The sequence below is a fragment of the Balaenoptera ricei genome, chromosome 10, assembly GCF_028023285.1.
Source record: "Balaenoptera ricei isolate mBalRic1 chromosome 10, mBalRic1.hap2, whole genome shotgun sequence".
NCBI lineage: Eukaryota > Metazoa > Chordata > Mammalia > Artiodactyla > Balaenopteridae > Balaenoptera > Balaenoptera ricei.
In genome coordinates, this window is record NC_082648.1 from 18463885 (window position 1) to 18487748 (window position 23864).

Below are 23864 nucleotides of genomic sequence, written 5' to 3' on the forward strand. Positions count from 1 at the left end.
CAATCTTCAGAAAGCTGGAGGTATCGTGCTCCCTGATTTCAAACAGTCCTACAAAGCTACAGTACTCAAAACAGTATAATACTGGCACAAAACACACACACATAGACCAATGGAACAGAATAGAAAGCCCAGAAATGAACCTACACTTATATGGGCAACTAATCTGCGGCTAAGGAGGCAAAGACTATAAAATGAGGAAAAGACAGTATCTTCAATAAGTGGGACTAGGAAAACTGGACCACTACATGCAAAAGAATCAGACTGCACTACCTTCTCACACCATATACAAAAGTAAACTCAAAATGTATTAAAGACTTAAAATGTAAGACACAAACATAAAACTTCTAGAATAAAACATAAGCAGTACAGTCTTTGACATCAGTCTTAAGCAATATATTTTGGATATGTTTCCTCATGCAAGGGAAACAAAAGCAAAAATAAGCAAATGGACTAAATCAAACTAAAAAGCTTTACAGAGCAAAGGAAACTATCAACAAAATGAAAAGGCAGTCTACTGAATGGGAGAAGATGTTTGCAAACAATGTATCTGACAATGGGTTAATATCCAAAATATACAAAGGACTCATACAACCCAACACCAAAAAAATAAACAACTCAGTTAAAAAATGGGCAGAGGATCTGAATAGACTTTCTTCCAAAGAAGACATAGAGATGGCCCACAAGTATATGAAAAGATGCTCAGCATCACTAATCATCAGGGAAATGCAAACCAAAACCACAATGAGATATCAACTCACACCTGTCAAAATGGCTATTATCAAAAAGTCTACAAATAACAAGTGTTGGCAAGGATGTGGAGAAAAGAGAACCCTCGTGCACCATTGGTGGAACTGTAAATTGATGCAGTCACAATGGAAAACACTATGGAGAGTCCTCAAAATATTAAAAATGTAACTACCATGTGATCCAGCAAATCCACATCTGGGTATATATCCAAAGAAAACCAAAACAGTAATTAGATAAGTTATATGCTTACCTATGTTCATTGCAACATTATTTACAAGAGCTAAGATATGGAAGCAACCGAAGTGTCTACTGATAGATGAATGGATAAAGAAGATGTCATATATATATATATATATATATATATATATATATATATATATATATATATATGCATATACACAATGGAATACCACTTAGCCATAAAAAAGAAGGAAATCTTGCCATTTACAACAACATGGATGGACCTAGAGAGTATTATGCTAAGTGAAAACAATCAGAAAAGAAATACAAATACTGTATTATTTCACTTACATGTGGAATCTAAAAAACGAAACAAATGAACAAATGTAACAAAACAGAAACAGACTTATAGATAAGGAGAGCAAACAGGTCGTTGCCAGAGGGGAGGTGGGTGGGGGAGGAAAGAAATAGGTGAGGGAGATTAAGAGGTATAAACTTCCAGTTGCAAAATATATGAGTCACCAGTATGAAATGTACAGTGTGGCAATTATAGTCAATAATTATGTTATCTTCGTTTGGAGACATATTGTAACTAGATTTATCAAGGTGATCATTTTGTATAGAAATGTATAGAAATATCAAACCACTATGTTGTATAACAGGAACTAACATAGTGTTGTAGGTCAACTATACCTCAAAAACAAACAAACTCATAGAAAAAGAGATCAGATTTGTGGTTACCAGATGCGGGGGTAGGGGGGAGAAAAATTAGATGAAGGTGGTCAAAACTGTACAAACTTCTAGTTATAAGATGAGTAAGTATACTAGGGATATAATGTACAACATGATAAATATAGTTAACACTTCTGTAAGTTATATATGAAAGTTGTTTAAAGAGTAAATCCTGAGTTCTTATCACAAGGAAAAATTTTTTTTCTATATCTTTAATTTTGTTTCTGTACAAGATGATGGATGTTCGCTAAGCTTACTGTGATAATCATTTCATGATGCATGTAAGTCAAATCATTATGCTGTACACCTTAAACTTATACAGTGCTGTATGTCAATTATATCTCAATAAAAACAGAAGAAAAAACAAACAACCAAAAACAACTTTTAAAAAGATGTTAAATATGTTTAATTGGAATACCAAAAAAAAAATTAAGAGAGAAAGGAACAGGAGAAATATTTGCAGTAATAATAGCTTAGAATTTTCCAAAGTAATAATAGACACCAAACCACAGATCCAGAAAGCTCAGCGAACACCAAGCAAGATAAATACAAAAAAAAACTACACATAAGCTTATCATAATCAAACTACAGAAATCAAAGACATTTTCTTGTAAAATCTTGAAAGAAGCCAGTGAGGGGAAAAATCACCTTATCCAAAGAGGAAAAAGGATAAGAATTACAACCAATTCCTCATCAGAAACTATGCAAGCAAGAAGATAATGTAGTGAAATATTTAAAGTGTTGAGAGGGAAAAAAAATCACTCACCTAGGATTGCATATCCAGTGAAAGTATTCTTGAAAAGTAAAAAAAAAAAAAAAAAAAAGAGAGATTTTCCCAGACAAAATCTGAGGAAATTCATAATATTTTTTGCAGATCTACCCTGCAAAAATTATTAAAAGGAGTTCTTTGAGAGAAGGACATGGTATAGGTCAGAAACTCAGAGCTACATAAAGAAAGGAAGAGCATCAGAGAAGGAATAAATGAAGGTACAGTAAAAATCTTTTATTTTTCTTATTCTTAATTTATCTAAAAGATAATGGTAAAAGTAAGACCAGTAACAATACATAAGGTAATTATAGCCAATAGATATGCAAAATGAATGACAGCAATGTCATAAGAAGGATCAGGAGGGAGGAATTGGAAATACTCTGGTATAGGGTACCTGCACTACACATGAAGCATCATAGCATTATTTAAAGGTGGACTGAGACTAACCAAAAACGTATATTGTGTCTCTGGGGTAACAACTAAAGAAATTTTAGAAAGAAATATAACTGACATGCTAAGAGAGGAGAGAAAATGCTCAATTATAACCACAGAGGGCTGGAAAACAGAAGGAAAGAGAGCAGTCAATCTGTACTGGAGTAGGAAGACAGAGGGCCTGAGAAAGGAGTTCTCAAAAAAAAAAAAAAAAAGAAAGAAAGAAAAAAAGAAACTGAGAGACCTCCTGTTATGTTTGAATGTGTTGAGATTAGACACTTGTGTTAACTAGTTTGGGGCTGAAATACTAATAGGTATGTAAAAAACTAAATCAATGTGAAAACAAGGCAATAACTAACTCCTGATCAAAACAAAAAGTTACACAGGAAAAGAAACATTTTGATACATTCAATCCATAATCTTAATAAAATAAATACTAATTTAACCCAAAAAGTGGTACAATGATATTAAGGTTGAGGTAAAATGGGGGATGTAAGATAACAAAATCCTCATCTTTCTTAGAGAGAATACAATATATACCATTTTTTTTCAGATCAAGAAAAGGCAACATAAGTATGTTATTTAGAATTATGGAGTAACTATCTAAAGAAACAACCAAAAAAAGTTGAAAGTGATTTACTCTGTGGAGTAAGGAATAACAGATGGAGCACGGAGCACTATTTATTTATTTGCTTGTTTATTTGTTTTTTTAATTTATTTACTGTTTTAAGCTACTACCTGATGTTTTAAAGTACGTTTTTCTTCACTTTGTAAAGTGGAAAATAAATTTTTAAAAGAATGAAGATAAATAGCAGGGGAGCCAAAGGATGTTCAAGGAGATCATTGAGTCTGAGATGCATGCAGCAGAGATTAAGAAAAGAGAGCTGATTAGAGAAACATGTAGGAGATAAAATTGATGGCAGTTGGCGATGAATTTGAAAACAGACATGAAAGCGATGTAAGTGTTGAGGGCAGCTCATAGGTTTCTGGCTAAATAATAAAAGGTGCTATTTTTAAAGACAGCAGATACTAGAAGAGGAGCAAGTTGAGTCTGAGGACATGTTTTGTTTTGGACATGTGGATTTGTGGTGCCTTTGAGAAATCCAAGGAGAAATATCATCTAGGCAGGGACCCATTTGTATCTGGAACTCAGAGGAGAGGTTTGGGCATGATATATACTTGGGAATCATGGACCTGTAGACATTGACATAGATGAAACTGTTTAGTGAAGGAAAACACATGAAGGAGAGAACTGTGTCCAGGATTGAGTGATGAATACTCTGCATTCAGGCGGCCAGATAGAAGAGAGTGAGTGTGTAAAAGAGTTAGAAAAGGGTTGGCCAGAGAGGTGGAATGAAACCCCAGAGAGTCTGATATAGGAGAATAAAGTACGCGAATAGAGGAAGACCTGATCAGTAGTGTATAAAAAAAAGAATACATTTTCCTTCACGTGGTAAATCCTTTCGAGGTGGTCCAAGGAATCTGGTCATGGAATATCAATATTTTGTGTATTGATAGTTAATCCTTTTGAAACTATACAATTTTAGCAAATTATATTTGGGAGGAAATGGTCACTTTGGTGTACAGCAACAGTTGTGTGGTTTCAAAAATGGCTGTTTCAGATGCATTAAACATAAGAAGGAGGAAGAGCATGGGAGGGGAGCTAAGACTTCCTGAGACACTTTGTGTGACACTTCGCATGTTTTAACTCATTTAATACTCGACAGCCCCTGTGTGTTGTTATCCCCATTTTTCAAAGGAGCAATCTGACGCATGTAGAGGGTCAACGATTTACAACATTTTATTCTTTTTCAAGGTCTGCCTAGAAATATCTTTAGAAAAACTTTTAAAGAATGGGTCGTTCCCATGGTCAACTAATCTATGACAAAGGAGGCAAAGATATACAATAGAGAAAAGACAGTCTCTTCAATTAGTGGTGCTGGGAAAACTGGACAGCTATATGTAAAAGAATGAAATTAGATTACTCCCTAACACCATACACAAAAATAAACTCAAAATGGATTAGAGACCTAAACATAAGACTGGACACTATAAAACTCTTAGAGGAAAACATAGGAAGAACACTCTTTGACATAAATCACAGCAAGATCTTTTTTGATCCACCTCCTAGAGTAATGGAAATAAAAACAAAAATAAACAAATGGGACCTAATGAAACTTCAAAGCTTTTGCACAGCAAAGGAAACCATAAACAAGACGAAAAGACAACCCTCAGAATGGGAGAAAATATTTGCAAACGAATCAATGGACAAAGGATTAATCTCCAAAATATATAAACAGCTCATTCAGCTCAATATTAAAGAAACAAACACCCCAATCCAAAAATGGGCAGAAGACCTAAATAGACATTTCTCCAAAGAAGACATACAGACGGCCACGAAGCACATGAAAAGCTGCTCAACATCACTAATTATTAGAGAAATGCAAATCAAAACTACAATGAGGTATCACCTCACTCCTGTTAGAATGGGCATCATCAGAAAATCTACAATCAACAAATGCTGGAGAGGGTGCGGAGAAAAGGGAACCCTCTTGCACTGTTGGTGGGAATGTAAATTGATACAGCCACTATGGAGAACAATATGGAGGTTCCTTAAAAAACTAAAAATAGAATTACCATATGACCCAGCAATCCCACTACTGGGCATATACCCAGAGAAAACCGTAATTCAAAAAGACACATGCACCCAAATGTTCATTGCAGCACTATTTACAATAGCCAGGTCATGGAAGCAACCTAAATGCCCATCAACAGACGAATGGATAAAGAAGTTGTGGTACATATATACAATGGAATATTACTCAGCCATAAAAAGGAACGAAATTGAGTCATTTGTTGAGAAGTGGATGGATCTAGAGACTGTCATACAGAGTGAAGTAAGTCAGAAAGAGAAAAACAAATATCATATATTAACGCATGTATGTGGAACCTAGAAAAATGGTACAGATGAACTGGTTTGCAGGGCAGAAGTTGAGACACAGATGTAGAGAATGGACATATGGACACCAAAGGGGGAAAACCGCGGTGGGGTGGGGATGGTGGTGTGCTGAATTGGGCGATTGGGATTGACATGTATACACTGATGTGTATAAAATTTATGCCTAATAAGAACCTGCAGTATAAAACAAACAAACAAACAAAACAACTAATACTAAACTTTCATTGGGTTATTTGTATGGAAATATGTTAATATAAATGTTTCAGACATTACATGAAATTTCTAAAAATCTTATATTTGTATTTGTATGGAAATATGTATGGAAATATGTTAATATAAATGTTTCAGACATTAAAAAAAAAAAAAAAAAAAAGAATGGGTCGTTCCCTCATGGAGTAACCCTAAGCAGCAGAACTGAAGGGTCTTGGGGTATTATTCTTCCTACATATATTCAGAGATTGCTTAATAAAACGTGTTAATCTGTTCACAGTGAAAAGACTATATTATTGTTTGACTTTATGTATGGTAAATATCCATCTTTACTTTAAATTAAGAAAATCCTAAGTCCATAGGTTATGGGTAGAAAGCATGAAGCATTAGTGAATGTATCCCATCTAATGAGTGCTAAGTTCAGCCAATTCTTTGTGTGCCTTTAGAATGCAATCTTCCTGTGTTGTTACCATCTCAAGTCTGCTCCTGATTTTCTTTTATCTCCGAACATACTCCTTGCCTGCAATCCTTTTGCTCATCCATTTTGTGTACCACTAACATATTTACCTTTCTAAGAAACTCTTTTAATTGCATCATCTTGCTGTTAAACAAGGACTCCCAGTTTCCCACATATGTGTGACTAAATCCATAGTCTATCAGGCAGGATGTACCACAGTCTCACCAATCCTTCTCAAGCTTATATCCCCATACAAGCCATGCTTCCAACCAAGTCATTCTAGTTCATGGCCCTACCTTTCTTGTGCTTGCTTCATTTATATAAGCCTTCGCTTGACATTCTGCCTGTACTGATCTCACCCATCTTCAAATCCCATCCTTTTCATGAATGCTTATTTTTCCCCACAACATTCCAAGCCATGGTCATATCTCCCCTGGTTGATTTTATGCCAGTATCTATAGACCTCTTTTAGCAGAGCTTATAGAATGATTGCAACAGGGTTTGAACTTTTACTTTGTTTTCCTCTCTGTATATTGAATTTACATGATTTGTCTTCTAAGTTAGATTTTAAACTACTTAGAGCAGGCACCAACAAATACAACTAAAAGGCCATCTTTTAAAGCCAAACTTCTATGTAGTTATAAAAACACAACTATGAGCAAGACAGACACAGTCCCAGCTCACACATTGCTTAAAGCCCATCCTTTTTTGCACTAATCGTCTTTTGTGTATTAATGGAGATAAAACTGTATTTAATAACTATGCCTACCCATAATGCCTCTAGCGTGTCACAAAACAGACTTTTATGTTGTACAAAGTGCCCATGGAACATGAAAAAAAAAGCTTATCAAGACAAGTCTGTATTCCCAAGTTCACAGCCTAGAGCAAAGAAATTTCCTGTCTTTCACAGTCAAATACCTTACAGCGTTGGTGGTATAGTAGTGAGCATAGCTGCCTTCCACAGTCAAACATCTTTGCTCCTGTCAGTAAAAATATCCAGAAGCAAGCAAACTTGTATTGAATCCTGTTTCCGTGGCCCAGGGTGATTTTTATCATAGAGCCATGTTCAAATAAATTCTTTGTGTACTTTGTAAGATAATCTATTTTATGAGACCCAGTGGAGACTAAATGCCCACTCCATCTAGCATAATATATTTATTTTTCCCAAATGTCAATATGTATACTGTACAAAATTCCACCCACAGTAGACTACAAAGTCACTTAATTTTTCTAGGCCACATATTTCTCTCTCCTAAAATTAGAGAGTTATGCTTGATAATCTTGAAGTTCCCTCCAATTATAAAATTCTACAATTATTCTTACATACACACCACCTAGAGTTAGAATCAGAGTGATGAACATAAAAAAGGATGGGAAACAAAAAAATTTCTTTAGTTGTGTGATGGTTAATTTTCCTTGTCAACCTGACTGTTGCCAACAAGGTGCCCAGGTTAAACTTTATCTCTGAGTGTGTCTGTGAGGGGTTTTCTCCATGAGATTAGCATTTGAATCAGTGGGCTCAGTAAAGTGTATATATTGCCCTCCCCAGTATGGGTAAGCATAGTGCAATCCACTGAGGGCCTGAATAGAACAAGAAGCAGAAAAAAGAGGAATTTGTCCCTTTTTTCTTCCTGCCTACTTGCTCGAACTGAAACATTTGTCTTCTCCTGCCCTTGCAGTGGTATTTATACCATCAACTCCCCTGGTTCTCAAGCCTTCAGACTTGAACTGGAATTACACCACCAACTTTCCTGGATCCCCACCTTGCAGATGGCAGATCGCGGGACGTCTCGGCTTCCATAATCATGTGAGCCAATTCCTCATTTTATATATGTTTATATATGTATGCATGTATTTCCTACTGGTTCCGTGTCTCTGGAGAACTCTGACTAATACAAGTTGTAAAATGAAAATGAGATGCGGGAAGATGAGGTCAAAGGGACCAAGAGGGGGATTTAGATGTAGCTCCTATTATCCTTACTAGAGCTGCCCCTGGCCACCTACTGATAGAAATGTTTGGGTGCAAATGAAGCAACAAAAACTTAACCTGGGGGTTGTGGGTAAACATTTGGCATTTGACAAATGTCTTTTATGCAAGATAATATATTTGTAAATATCAAAACCAGGCGAAGTCCCTAGTTATTCTTTCAGATCTACTGACAGAAATAGAGGCAATCCTGCATCATGAGAAGGATAAAGAAATCCTATTCCAGTGTTTCCCAAACTTTAATGTACATACGACTCACTTGGCAATCTTGTTAAAATGAAGATTCTGATTCAGAAGATTTGAAGTCGGGGCCTGCTGTTCTGTATGGCAAGCAATGATCCTTAACTTGTCAAAACCTAACCAATTTGTGCCATAGGGAATATAAATACCTTTTTAATTTATGGCACTGTGGGTGTTATGGAACCAAAACAAAGAACCCACTTACCAGTGACATTTTGCCATAGTCTGGCTTCAGCCACATTTTAGGCTGGCTTCAGTTTTTCCACAAATGCACCCTCTAGCCTGAGCCTCCATTGTACCTGGGTACTGCCTTTAAGTATATCAGATTCTGTTGCAAGCAATATGTCAAGGCTCATGCCTTTCCCCAGAGATGTTAGCAAGCCCAATCCTCTATCAGTTTAGTAATAGGTGAAGTCCATTCTCCTATTGCTCCATCATCTTTCCAGACACACCAACAAATCTGCAGCTATCTCACTAGTTGTCCTTTTCTGGCTTAACAGGTCTTTTCCACCATGATGGTGAGACTCCAAAAAGCTATCTATCTCCGCTTGTCTTCATATACCAAGTCCAACTCCCCAAACGTGCAAGTCCCTCTTAGTATATTGTGGCCAATATTGATCAAGGCACAACAGATGTTCTCACTGTGTATTTGTGGTTTGAGTGAAATTCAGAAGTTGTGCTAGTTGAGCCTATGAAACTCCTAGATGCAGTTCATTTTGAGTAAGCCATAAAACTTCCCATAATTTTTCTTTTTGAAGTTCCAGACATGAATTACCAATCATATATGATAATCATATCAAACCAGTATTCAACCTCTGGAGCACCATCCTGATTCCATCAAGATGGGCTTGTAAAGCACTTTATCTGCATTCACATCTGGCATTGTCAAAAGAGCAAAGTAGATCCTGACATCCAACGCAGGCAGCATTGCAGCAAATCATCTCCCATCATACCCAGTTGCCTTAGCAGGCTGTCATCTTGGTTCCCAGCAAGGCACGGTATCAGCTACAGATGCCAAATCTGCAATCTCTCCTCCAGTTCAAAGATAATATTCTTCTAGAAACTGCAAAAGAATCAATACGATAAACACAACCAACAAAACATTACCCAAATGGCAATTGCAACCTGCTCTTATTCAAGTGAGCCATCATGAAATGCTGTTGATTAATATCTTTTCTCTAAGTTTCCCAAGTACATTCTTCAGATGAATCTTATAGTAGGGCTTCAATCCAGTTCTCCTTCTCAGGGGAAAACAAATCTGGGGGCTTTGCCTAGCATTGGCCATAACTCAACATCACATCTGAAACAGCTAAAAGTATTGATTCTCTTGTTCTGAGATGTTCTCTCAGGAAAATGTGATGGTGCCCTTTCCTAGCGTCATCACCCAGTTATATACTCCCTTCCCATCTCCTACAGTTTCCACTTGCTTCCATTTATTACCTTGTTTCAGACTTCCAGGCTGAGAGTCTCTGCCTAACCACAGAGCAATCTTCAGGCCCAGCTTTGCCAGAGTTTCCTCTTCTGTCCCTGCCTAGGAGACAAGACTCGCATTTTCAAAGGTTAAGGGCAATGAGACTGTTTCCACCACGAGGCAGTGAGACAGCCCTGACCGTCAAACCTAGTTTAGGCACATGACATGCCATCCAACTCACTGTTCCCTTAAGAATACACTGAGTCAAGTTCAGAAGAATTAAAATAGTGTTCTGAACACTATTTTCCTCTTCCGGACACACAAGGGCAGCCCCAGAACCAGCACATCTGAACGTGGGAAAACAAAAGAAAAATTTAGGGAGACAGGAAGAATACAGAATTGCTGTGATTGCATCGAACCCCACTCCTTTCTTCGCAATCCCCATTCCAGAAACCTGTTCAAAGGTGTGTCCCCTTTACTACCTATATAATCAGATGAAACATACATTCACCCAAGTGAGTCAGCCATCATCTCCTGCCTTATCATCCCCCAGGTTTATTGCTAGGTGCTTTAATTGCTCATTGTAGCTAGCAACCAAACTTCTACTCTGCATGTGGTCAGGGATATTTGTCCGTATGTTATTACTCTCTTTAGTCCAGTTTTATACATAACCAGCAGCTAAATGCATACCTTGGTCCAGTGAAATCTGGGGGACCAATTAATGCACAACTGGTGCCCCATACCTTAAATGATCTTCTCAGCCATTTTTGAGGTCACTGGGGAAACACGGACCAAAGTAAATTACATGTCTACTCCAGGCAGGACTCACTGGAAGCCAGCTAGGGCTACTCAGGAGTCCTATTATCCACTTGCCAGCTAAATACTGGCCCTTAAACTTGAAGACTCTTATCCAAAGCCATCTTTAGGTGATTCTTTTCTTCTTGACATTTTCTACAGTCTTTTACCCCATTAGCAGCTTCAGCAGGAGGCAAAGGAATCTGTCATTTTTTCACCAGCGTTTCATAACTTGAGCATCTTCGTGCAGCTCAGTTCACGTACCTGGGTAGCTATTTCCAGTGGCTGGACAAGGACAGTCTCTACATTCCCAGTCCCCTTCTGAGCCACCCACTGGGCTTTTCTGGTTGGCATTACATAGCTCACTTCAATTCATCCTTGGGATTCCTGCAGGTTTTTCCATAATTGCATTCTCTGTGAAGCGTTGCCTGACTATGCATTAAGATCTTAGTAAGGTCAAGTTCTTGCTGTACTATAGATACACTGCCCTCAATATTGACCATTGTTCAAACTCACCCTTGCTTCTTCAGCCAAGGTTTTATGACCCACTGATCAAATGGGGTAAACTTCTAGACTGCAAAGCATTCTCAGTTTGGGAACTTCTATCAGTAAACCAGGAAACTCACTTTGCTTTAATAAGGAGCGAAATCTATGATTCAAACCATTTAGCACTAAGAGCTGCCAGTTTGGGGGGTTCCTGTGGTTGGCCCTAAGGGCAGGGTGGTGCTATAACTATGGATACAATATACATCTCCAGGGCCACAGCCTGTGGTATATTCATATATATATATAATTTCCACTTTTACACTGAGGTCTTCTGAGCTACTCCTTCCTTATGGGAATGAATCTGACATTGCCCAAGACATAAAGGTATTATGGATCTCAGAATTATTTTAAATCCCTGAGCAGTGGGAGCAGTATGTACTAAAGCCCAGTAAAAGGCCAGTAATTGTCTTTCAAAGGGGTCATATCTCTTCTCAACATCAGGGAATTTTGAATCCAATATTCCAACAGCTGCTGCTTGGGGAGGGAAGAATAGTGTTAAACACTTCTGCAAGAGACTCCAGTCTGTGTGTCCAGATAGTAAAAGCCTTCACAATAATTTGTGCATTAGGCCAACCCAAATGGTACAATTTGAAGCTACAGCCCTCTGCAAGTCTCTCAAAGCCCGTTTTTGTTTTGGATCTCATTCAAATTCAGATTTTCTTCTTGTCATTCAATATATTAGTGCTTGCAAGATGCCCAGGAACAGTGTATGGTGTCCCCTAAACCCAAAATGCCCCACAAGTTGTATCTCTCTTATTAACAGGGCATGGCAAATACATCAGTTTATTCCCTGCCTTGGGTGGCCTGTCTCTCATGGTCTCCAACCCAAGTAATTCCCAAGCATTTAGCTGACTGAACTCAGCTCTTTATCTTAGCCATACATATAAACCATCTTCAACTAGTCATATGGACCAGTGCTGTTTTCAAATCTTGGGGGCTTCCTCCTCTGAGAGGGAAACTTTCATACTATCATTAATGCATATGTGAACTTTGCATTTGACTGTGATCCAGTCTAAACCTCACCAGGTTGTCAAAAGACACTGGAAAATTCAACTACCCTTAGGAGAGGATGGTGAATGTTTATCAGTCATTCCTACGAAAAAGGAAAACTTTGCCTGACTTGCTTCTAAGATTGGGACAGTAAACAAAGTATTAGCCAAGACTATCACAGAATCCCAGTCATCTTAGCTTACTGGATTTTCTGCACAGCTTTCCCCATGTGTGACATGGTAGGAGTGATCAGTGGAACTACTTGATTTAAGCACAAGAAATAGCATTTCATTTCCACGAATCACCTACTTTTCCCCCACAGGCCAGAGAGGACGGTTGCAGAGCAAGCAGCTGGGAATTAGTATCCTTCTAAATATTTAAATTAAATTTTAAAACATGAAAAATTAAAACTAAAATTTCTTGTTATTTTCTTGGGACTTGGTACTGTTTAGTATTCGGTAGGGAGGAGGGTGCAGGCAATTCTAAAAATTCCTAATTAATATGACCAATTAAAATCAAGCAAAAGGTATTGCCCACAATGGCAAAGCGCTCCATTCACAATCACATTTATTCCAACTACTCACTCAGGTATATAGGTAATGCCACTACAAGTTTTTTTGCATTTGGGAGGCTTTATTGGGGTTTTTTGGATATTGTTATTTACTTTCTCACTTTCCAAATAATGGTTTTGCCATAACGCTAGTACTTCACATCATAACATCACCATACCCCTAAAGATTTGCTTTTGGTCTCCTGATTTTTCCTACCACTATATAGCAGGTGTTGCAGTACATTGTTCAACAGTATGCTATAACTCCATCACCCCAAGGCTATTCAGTTTAGACATAGCATATAGCCTTCAATCCCCCCACCCGTGGGATTCAAGTCAATCATCTTTTCTTTCACCACCTTAACAGATGGAGTAAACTCAGCACCCTCCTCACACACCCTTCTTCTACTCCCCATCAGGACTACTGGATTTAAATTCATCCAAGCTGGAATAAATAAAGTAAAATTTGACAAGACCGTTTAGGCAAGGTGGTCACCTGTACTGAAGGAGTTTTTCTTCCTCCCAGCTAGCAATAATGTGCAATCTGGTAATGTGCAAAGTCGACACATTTTTCTTTTGTTTCCAAATACCTACTTTAACTTTATGTAGTCTGATATTATTTTTCCTTAGCCTCATCAGTGATTTAATTTTTACGAAAGCAGTTTGCTGTAACCAGAGGATTGCATTTCTGGCCACATCTTCCTCATTTTACCTCCCTTCTCAATGCATTTTGCCAATCCCTCAAAAGTCAAAGTTTTAGCATCCAAATTCCATTGATAACATTTGTCCCTGGTAATTTGTCACAGATCTTTCACAACTTCAAACCTAGGGTGGGTTGACTAACACCCTAGCTTCAAAATGTTGTTAGATTTCCATTCTGGCCAGGATGGTATAAGTCTACTTTAGCCTAATCACAACTCTGGACAAGATACAAAAGCACCTGAGAGCTTTGAAAATTAAAAAGTAGCAGGGAGATTGGGAAGAGAAATCAAATAATCAGTATGGCAGTGAATTTTCTGATTTTTTCCTCTCCTTTATCACCATACTTTGACCCAAGGCTGGCCCACAGCACAGCAGGGAAGATAACAGAAACTCAAAGAGAAATCCTCTTTTTCTTGCCAGAAGAGCAGAAAAATAGACCTTTACTTATACCACCTATTTCTTTCTCAGACTTTCTGTTTTTTCATTTATTTCAAACATGTTTGTAATTGTTTGTTGAAGACTTTGTATGATGGCTGCTTCAAGTTCCTTGTCAGATAATCCCAATATCTGTATCAGATCGGTATTGGCATTGGTTAATTGTCTTTTCTCATTCAAGTTAAGATTTTCCTAATTCTCAGGATGATGGGTGATTCTGATAGTATCCTGGACATTTTGAGTATTGTCATGAGACTCTTATTTAAATCTGATTTAGCAGACGTTACCTGACACCATGTCAGTTGGAGAGAGGAGGAACTTTCCCATTACTCCCAGGTGGGCATTGAAGTCCACGTTCCCCATGTTCTTTACTGATACCACTGGGAGTGGAGGGAAGAGGGGGTGTCATTACATCTGGGTAAGGGTGAAGACTAGCCTCCTCAGCCTTTGAGGAAGGGGATACGGCCACTATTTATTATGAGTTCTAGTGGTTGCATTAGGGTGGTTAGTGTCTAAAAGACTTCTTTCTTGCTAGTCTTCCACTTTCCTGGTCCTTTAGCTAGAGAAAGTCAGTTTTTCTTGGAATGTTTTTGGCTATGCCAATTGATGCTTCCAGGTTGCCTCTTTCAGCACCCAGTCCAGGGTGTATAAATCAACAATGACAATAACAATAACAAAAGGGGACTCTGCCAACTCCCTAGTTTTTCTTCTTTCTCTCTATCTTTCAAAGTCTTCTACGTTTGATTTAGATATACTGTCTAGGATTTTTAGCTGTACTTATTAGAAAGACTAGGGTAAAGTTTGTCTACTCCATATTATCTTACAACCAGAGGAAACCTAGTTGTCTTTTAAAACAAAACAATCAAGTTTTTCTGGAGAATTTTAACAGGACTCAGGATTCCATAACATAATTTTCAAAATGTCCAGGGTACAATCTATAATTACTCAAAGTACCAAAATCCAGGAAAATGTGCCTAATTACTGGGGGGAGAGACAATCAACATATGACAACCCTGAGATAACTTAGATATTGGAATTATCAGAAAAATACATTAATGTAACCATTATAACTATGCTCTATGAGGTAAAGGTAAAAATTCTTGAAATAAATGGAAAGACAGAAGTTTTCAGCAGAGAAATAGAAATTATAAGAACAAACCAAATAAAAATTGTGTAACCAAAAACCACAATATTGGGAATAAAAATATCAGTGGATGTGCTCAATAGCAGAATGGAGATGAAAGAATGAAGACTGAATTAGAAGATAAATTTAGGGAAATTATCTAATTTGAAGAAAACAGAGGGAAAAAGAGATGGAAAGTACATTAACAGAGTCTTAGGGACTTGTGAAACAGTATTAAATGGTCTAATATTCATATCATTGGTGTCACAGAGGAAGACAAGAAACAATTATTAAAGGAAAAAATATCTAAATAAATTACACTGAAAACTCCCCAAATTTGAAGGCCTGAATCTGTATATTTAAGTACCTCAGCAAACAACACACAAGTAAACTCAAAGAAAAACCAAGCCCACCCAAATGCATCGTAATAAAACTGCTGAAAACCAAAAATTAAGAAAAGCTTTAAAAGGAGCCATTAAAAAAATGACACATTGCATATAAGGAAACAACAATTTGAATGACTATGGATTTCTCATCAGAAACTACAGAGGCCAGAAGACAGTGGAACAATATCTTTAAAGTTCTGAAAGAAAAGAACTGTCAATCCACAATTCGATGTCCAGTGAAAATATCCTCCAGAAATGATGGCAAAATAAATCTATTCTCAAATGAAGGAAAACTAAGAGAATCTGTTGTTAGCAGACTTGCTTAAAATAAATAGTAAAAGATGTTCTTCTGGATGAAGGAAAATAATACCAGAGAAATATTTGGAACTACTGGAATAAAGGAAGAGAAACATAAATGGGTGTATATCTAGATAATTATTTTAAAAATATTTTCTCATCCTAAGTTTTAAAAATATATATAACCATTGAAAGCAAAAAAAAAAAAAATTGTTACATTTTCTAGTGGTGGGCTTTCACTTAATTAAATGTAAAACATATGACAACTATAACATAAAAGGAAGAGAGAGTTTCTTTGTTTGAAGTGTTAAAATATTAACTCTAAGTAGACTGTGAAAGGGTAGGTAGGTATACTGTAATCCCTAGAGTGCACGCACACACACACACACACACACACACACGATAAATATCCAATAACAATATGGTATCCAAGATATATATCAAATAATAATATAAAATTAATGGAATGTTAAAAAAATGAAACAATCCAAAAGAAGGCAGAAAATGGGAAACAGAGGAACAACAAATAAAACCCCAAGCATATTAATATTTACATCAAATGTAAATAATATAAGCATATCAGTTAAAATACAAAAAATTTCATATTGGATTAAGAAAATGAGGCCCAACTATAATGTTGTTTACAAGAAATTCACTTTAACCATAATGATATAGATATGTTAAAAGTGAAAGGATGAAAAATTATATACCATGCAAATATTAATCAACAGAAAACTGGAATTATTATATTAATATGAGACACAGTATATTTCATATAAAGAAGGAAATTGTGGATAAAGAGGGCCATTACATAAAGATAAAAGGTCAGTTCTTCAAAAATATATAACAATCCTAAATTGTTTTGCACCTATTAATAGAGCTTCAAAATATATGAACACTTATAAAGCTTAGAAGTAAACAAATCCACAATTATACTTGGAGACTTTAAAAGTCCTCTTTTAGTAATTGACATAACAAGAAGACAGACAAACAGCAAGAATATAGAAGACTTAAACAAACTACCAACCAACTTGACCTAATTTACATTTATAGACATTTATTGACTATAGAATACTCTGCCCAACAAAAGAATATAGAATATTCTACACAACACATTCATTTCAAGTTTACGTGAGCAATCACCAAGAAAGACCATATATCTGGTCATAAAACAAACCTTAACATACTTGAAAGAAGTTACATTATACAAAATATGTTCTCTGACATAATGGAATTAAATTGTGAGTCAATAATAGAAAGATATATGGAAAATTCCCTCATATATTTGAAAATTAAATAACTTGCTTCTAAATGCCATATGGGTCAAACAAGAAGTTGTGGGAAAGTTTAAAAGTCATTTAAACCGAATAAAAATGAAAATGCAACATATGAAAATCTGTAGCGGGCTGCTAAATCAGGGATAAGGGGGAAATATATACATACACAATTTGCTTAGATTATTTACATTTGATGTATATATAATTAATTAATGAATTTAAAGTTTGTATTAGAAAAGAAGAAAGGACTCAAATCAGTCATTTAAGATTCCACTTTAGGAAACTAAAAAAAGAAGAGCAAACTAAATTCAAAACAAAGAAAATAACAGCAACAACAACAAAAAGCAGAAATCGATGACATAGTTGTTTTGTTTTGTTTTGTTTTAAGAGAAAATAAATGAAACCAAAGCCAGTTACTTGAAGAGAATAATAAAATTGATAGGCTTCTCACTAGTCTGGTCAGGAAAAAAAGAGAGAAGATACACATTGCTAACATAAGGAAAGAAAAAGGGATAGCACTACAGACCATGTAGACACTAAAAAGGTAATAAGAAAACACTACCAAGGAGACCTTCAAGATGGCAGAGGAGGAAGACATGGAGATCACCTTCCTCCCCACAAATATGTCAGAAATACATCTACATGTGGAACAACTCTCAGAACATCTACTGAACGCTGGCAGAAGACCTCAGATTTCCCAAAAGGCAAGAAACTCCCCACGTACCTGGGTAGGGCAAAAGAACAAGGAAAAAACAGAGGCAAAAGAACAGGGGCAGGACCTGCACCTCTGGGAGGGAGCTGTGAAGGAGGAAAAGTTTCCACACACTAAGAAACCACTTCACTGGTGGAGACAGGGGGCGGGCGGAGGGGAAGCTTTGGAGCCACGGAGGAGAACACAGCCACAGGGGTGCAGAAGGCAAAGTGAAGAGATTCCCGCACAGAGGATTGGTGCCGACCAGCACTCACCAGCCTGAGAGGCTTGTCTGCTCACCTGCTGGGGCGAGTGGGGGCTGGGAGCTGAGGCTCGGGCTTCTGGAGGTCAGATCCCAGGGAGAGGACTGGGGTTGGCTGCGTGAACACAGCCTGAAGGGGCTAGTGCGCCACAGTTAGCCGGGAAGGAGTCCGGGAAAAACTCTGGAACTGCCTAAGAGGCAGGAGACCACTGTTTTGGGGTGCACAGGAGAGGGGATTTAGAGCACTGCCTAAACGAGCTGAAGAGACGGGCGTGAGCCACAGCTATCAGCGCAGACACCAGAGATGGGCATGAGATGCTAAGGCCACTGCTACAGCCACCAAGAAGCCTGTGTGCAAGCACAGGTCACTATCCACACCGCCCCTCCCGGGAGCCTATGCAGCCCGCCACTGCCAGGGTCCCGTGATCCAGCGCCAACTTCCCCAGGAGAACACACAGTGCGCCTCAGGCTGTTGCAACGTCATGCCAACCTCTGCCGCCACAGACTCGCCCCACATTCCGTACCCCTCCCTCCCCCCAGCCTGAGTAAGCCAGAGCCCCCAATCAGCTGCTACTTTAACCCCGTCCTGTCTGGGTGGGGAACAGATGCCTACAGGCGACCTACACACAGAGGCAGGGCCAAATCCAAAGCTGAACCCCAGGAGATTTGCGAACAAAGAAGAGAAAGGGAAATTTCTCCCAGCAGCCTCAGGAGCAGCGGATTAAATCTCCACAGTCAGCTTGATGTACCCTGCATCTCTTGAATACCTGAACAGACAACGAATCATCCCAAAATTGAGGCGGTGGACTTTGGGAGCAACTGTAGACTTGGGGTTTGCTTTCTACATCTGATTTTTTTCTGGTTTTATGTTTATCTTAGTTTAGTATTTAGAGTTTATTATCATTGGTAGATTTGTTCATTGATTTGGTTGCTCTCTTCTTTTTTATATATATATATTTTTTTTTTTTTCTTTTTCTCTTTTTGTGAGCGTGTATGTGTATGCTTCTTTGTGTGATTTTGTCTGTATAGCTTTGCTTTTACCATTTGTCCCAGGGTCCTGTCTTTTTTTTTTTTTTTTTAGTAGAGATTTAGCACTTGTTCTCATTGGTGGATTTGTTTTTTGGTTTGGTTGCTCTCTTCTTTTTTTCTTTCTTTCTTTCTTTCTTTTATTACTTTTTAATTTTTTAATTTTTAATCATTTTTTCAATTTTTAATTTTAATAATGTTATTTTATTCTTTCTTTCAGTCTTTTTCTCTCCCTTTTCTTCTGAGCCATGTGGCTGACAGGGTCTTGGTGCTCCAGCTGGGTGTCAGCCCTGTACCTCTGAGGTGGGAGAGCCGAGTTCAGGACATTGGTTCACCAGAGACCTCCCGACTCCACGTAATATCAAATGGCGAAAGCTCTCCAGGAGATAGATCTCCATCTCAACGCTAAGACCCAGCTCCACTCAATGACCAGCAAGCTACAGTCCTGGACACCCTATGCCAAACAACTAGCAAGACAGGAACATAGCCCCACCCATTAGCAGAGAGGCTGCCTAAAATCATAATGAGGTCACAGACACCCCAAAACTAACCCCCAGACACGGTCCTACCCACCAGAAAGACAAGATACAGCCTCAGCCACCATAACACAGGCACTAGTCCACTCCACCAGGAAGCCTTACACAACCCACTGAACCAACCTTAGCCACTGGGGGCAGACACCAAAAACAATGGGAACAATGAACCTGCAGCCTGCAAAAAGGAGACCCCAAACACAGTAAGTTAAGAAAAATGAGAAGACAGAGAAACACACAGCACATGAAGGAGCAAGGCAAAAACCCACCAGACCAAACAAATGAAGAGGAAATAGGCAGTCTACCTGAAAAAGAATTCATAATAATGATAGTAAAGATGATCCAAAATCTTGAAAATAGAATGGAGAAAATACAAGAAACGTTTAATAAGGACCTAGAAGAACTAAAGAGCAAACAAACAATGATGAACAACACCACAAATGAAATGAAAAATTCTCTAGGAGGAATCAATAGCAGAATAACTGAGGCAGAAGAACGGATAAGTGATCTGGAAGACAAAATACTGGAAATAACTGCCACAGAGCAGAATAAAGAAAAAAAGAATGAAAGAATTGAGGACATTCTCAGAGACCTCTGGGACAACATTAAATGCACCAACATTCGAATTATAGGGGTGCCAGAAGAAGTAGAGAAAAAGAAAGTGACTGAGAAAATATTTGAAGAGATTATACTTGAAAACTTCCCTAACATGGGAAAGGAAATAGTCAATCAAGTCAAGGAAGTGAAGAGAGTCCCATACAGGATAACTCCAAGGGGAAGCACGTCAAGACACATATTAATCAAACTATCAAAAATTAAATACAAAGAAAAAATATTAAAAGCAGCAAGGGAAAAACAACAAATAACATACAAGTGAATCCCCATAAGGTTAACAGCTTATCCTTCAGCAGAAACTCTGCAAGCCAGAAGGCAGTGGCAGGACATATTTAAAGTGATGAAAGGGAAAAAACTTTAACCAAGATTAATCTACCCAGCAAGGATCTCATTCATATTCAACGGAGAAATTAAAAACTTTACAGACAAGCAAAAGCTAAGAGAATTCAGCACCACCAAACCACCTTTACAACAAATGCTAAAGGAAATTCTCTAGGCAGGAAACATAAAAGAAGGAAAAGACCTACAATAACAAACCCAAAACAATTAAGAAAAAGGTAATAGGAACATACATATGGATAAATACCTCAAACATAAATGGATTAAATGCTCCAACCAAAAGATAGACTGGTTGAATGGATACAAAAACAAGACCTGTATATATGCTGTCTACAAGAGACCCACTTCAGACCTAGGGACACATACAGACTGAAAGTGAGGAGACGAAAAAATGTATTCCATGCAAATGGAAATCAAAAGAAAGCTGAAGTAGCAATTCTCATATCAGACAAAATAGACTTTAAAATAAAGACTATTACAAGAGACAAAGAAGGACACTACATAATGATCCAGGGATCAATCCAAGAAGAAGATATAATAATTCTAAATAATTATGTACCCAGCATAGGAACACCTCAATACATAAGGCAAATGCTAACAGTCATAAAAGGGGAAATTGACAGTAACACAATAATAGTAGGGGACTTTAACACCCTGCTTTCACCAATGGACAGATCATCCAAAATGAAAATAAATAAGGAAACACAAGCTTTAAATGACACGTTAAACAAGATGGATTTAATTGATATTTATAGGACATTCCAACCAAAAACAACAGAATACACTTTCTTCTCAAGTGCTCATGGAACATTCTCCAGTATGGAGCATAGCTTGGGTTACAAGTCAAGCCTTGGTAAATTTAAGAAAATTGAAGTCATATCAAGTATCTTCTCCAACCACAACACTATGAGACTAGATATCAATTACAGGAAAAAAAACTGTAAAAAATACAATCACATGGAGGTTAAACAATACAATACTTAATAACCAAGACATCACTGAATAAATCAAAGGGGAAATAAAAATATACCTAGAAACAAATGACAATGAAAACATGATGACCCAAAATCTATGGGATGCAACAAAAGCAGTTCTAAGAGGGAAGTTTATAGCAATACAATCCTACCTCAGGAAACAAGAAAAATCTCAAATTAACAACCTAACCTTACACCTAAAGCAATTAGAGAAAGAAGAACAAAAAAGGCCCAAAGTTAGCAGAAGGAAAGAAATCATAAAGATCAGGTCAGAAATAAATGAAAGAGAAATGAAGGAAACGATAGCAAAGATCAATAAAACTAAAAGCTGGTTCTTTGAGAAGATGAACAAAATTGATAAACCATTAGCCAGACTCATCAAGAAAAAAAGGGAGAAGACTCAAATCAATAGAGTTAGAAATGAAAAAGGAGAAGTAACAACAGACACTGCAGAAATACAAAGGATCATGAGAGATTACTACAAGCAATTATATGCCAATAAAATGTACAACCTGGAAGAAATGGACAAATTCTTAGAAAAGCACAACTTTCCTAGACTGAAGCAGGAAGAAATATAAAATATGAACAGACCAATCACAAGCACTAAAATTGACACTGTGATTTAAAATCCTCCAACAAACAAAAGCTCAGGACCAGATGGCTTCACAGGCGAATTCTATCAAACATTTAGAGAAAAGCTAACACCTATCCTTCTCAAACTCTTCCAAAATATAGCAGAGGAAGGAACACCCCCAAACTCATTCTATGAGGCCACCATCACCCTGATACCAAAACCAGACAAAGACGTCACAAAGAAAGAAAACTACAGGCCAATATCTCTGATGAACATAGATGCAAAAATCCTCAACAAAATACTAGCAAACAGAATCCAACAGCAGATTAAAAGGATCATACACCATGATCAAGTGGGGTTTATCCCAGGAATGCAAGGATTCTTCAATATACGCAAATCAATCAATGTGATAAACCATATCAACAAGTTGAAGGAGAAAAACCATATGATCATCTCAATAGATGCAGAAAAAGCTTTTGACAAGATTCAACACCTATTTATGACCAAAAAAAAAAAACTCTCCAGAAAGTAAGCATAGAGGAAACCTACCTCAACATAATAAAGGCCACATATGAGAAACCCACAGCCAACTTCGTTCTCAATGGTGAAAAACTGAAACCATTTCCCGTAAGATCAGGAACAAGACAAGGTTATCCACTCTCACCACTATTATTCAAAACAGTTCTGGAAGTTTTAGCCATGGCAATCAGGGAAGAAAAAGAAATAAATGGAATCCAAATCAGAAAAGAAGAAGTAAAGCTGTCACTGTTTGCAGATGACATGATACTATACATAGAGAACCCTAAAGATGCTACCAGAAAACTACTAGAGCTAATCAATGAATCTGATAAAGTAGCAGGATACAAAATTAATGCACAGAAATCTCTTGCCTTCCTATACGCTAATGATGAAAAATCTGAAAGAGAAATTAAGGCAACAGTCTCATTTACCATTGCAACAAAAAAGAATAAAACACCTAGGAATACACCTACCTAAGGAGACAAAAGACCTGTATGCAGAAAACTTTAAGACACTGATGAAACAAATTAAAGATGATACAAACAGATGGAGAGATATACCATGTTCTTGGATTGGAAGAAGCAACATTGTGAAAATGACTATACTACCCAAAGCAATCTACAGATTCAACACAATCCTTATCAAACTACCACTGGCATTTTTCACAGAACTAGAACAAAAAATTTCACAATTTGTATGGAAACACAAAGGACCCCGAATAGCCAAAGCAATCTTGAGAAAGAAAAACGGAGCTGGAGGAATCAGGTTCCTGTATTTCAGGCTATACTACGAAGCTACAGTAATCAAGACAGTATGGCACTGGCACAAAAACAGAAATATAGATCAATGGAACAGGATAGAAAGCCCAAAGATAAACCCATGCATCTATGGTCACCTTATCTTTGGTAAAGGAGGCAAGAATATACAATGGAGAAAAGACAGCCTCTTCAATAAGGGGTACTGGGAAAACTGGACAGCTACATGTAAAAGAATGAAATTAGAACACTTCCTAACACCATACACAAAAATAAATTCAAAATGGATTAAAGACCTAAATGTAAGGCCAGACAATATCAAACTCTTAGAGGAAAACATAGGCAGAACAC